The sequence below is a fragment of the Trachymyrmex cornetzi genome, unplaced genomic scaffold (genome assembly GCF_001594075.2).
Source record: "Trachymyrmex cornetzi isolate Tcor2-1 unplaced genomic scaffold, Tcor1.1 scaffold1023, whole genome shotgun sequence".
Lineage (NCBI taxonomy): Eukaryota > Metazoa > Arthropoda > Insecta > Hymenoptera > Formicidae > Trachymyrmex > Trachymyrmex cornetzi.
In genome coordinates this window covers 79,509-80,200 of record NW_017295569.1, presented here as the reverse complement: position 1 = coordinate 80,200, position 692 = coordinate 79,509, and positions in this window count along the sequence as shown.

Below are 692 nucleotides of genomic sequence, written 5' to 3'. Positions count from 1 at the left end.
TAACCCTAAACTTTTCATACGAAACATTTTTCTCTATCCCTACTAGTTTTCGAGATATTTGACTGGATCACTTCAGATGGTCCACCCTGTATATATGTAAACGAAGATGAATGGGGAGTAATAAAAACCATTATATACATATATTGATATATTTTTATATGTATAAAAGAAAAAAAAATACACGAATCATTTCTTGAAATTCAAATGACGTTGTTTTTATGTATCCATGAATTGTGCGATCCATCGAATCCCAGCCACTTGACGTACACCCAGTTTCCTTTCCTGCGTAGTACTTTCTCCACGAGATACACGTCCGGATGAGTAGTGTGATGCAACTCGTGCTCGTAGAACGCTCCAGCGATGGATTTTCCGCGATAGTCCTCGAGTAGATAGGTTACGGGATTGGTATGCTGCACTTTAATGATCTTAAACACCTCGGTGGTCCAATTTGGCGTGTAGCCCTTTTCAAAAACCGTCTTGTACTTGCTCACGCGTACCGAATCGTCAACTTTGAATTTTGCCGGACCAGCGATTTTTATCGTGCTGTACACCGTGTCCAAGAGTCGTTCGCCGATCGCGGGAGTTACGTCGGCGGGTCGAATGCCGATAGTGCGATGCTTACGCGCATTGTAATACGATACGAGACGCGGCAGCTCGTCGACCCACTTGTAATTGCCGTTGAGCGTAAACAT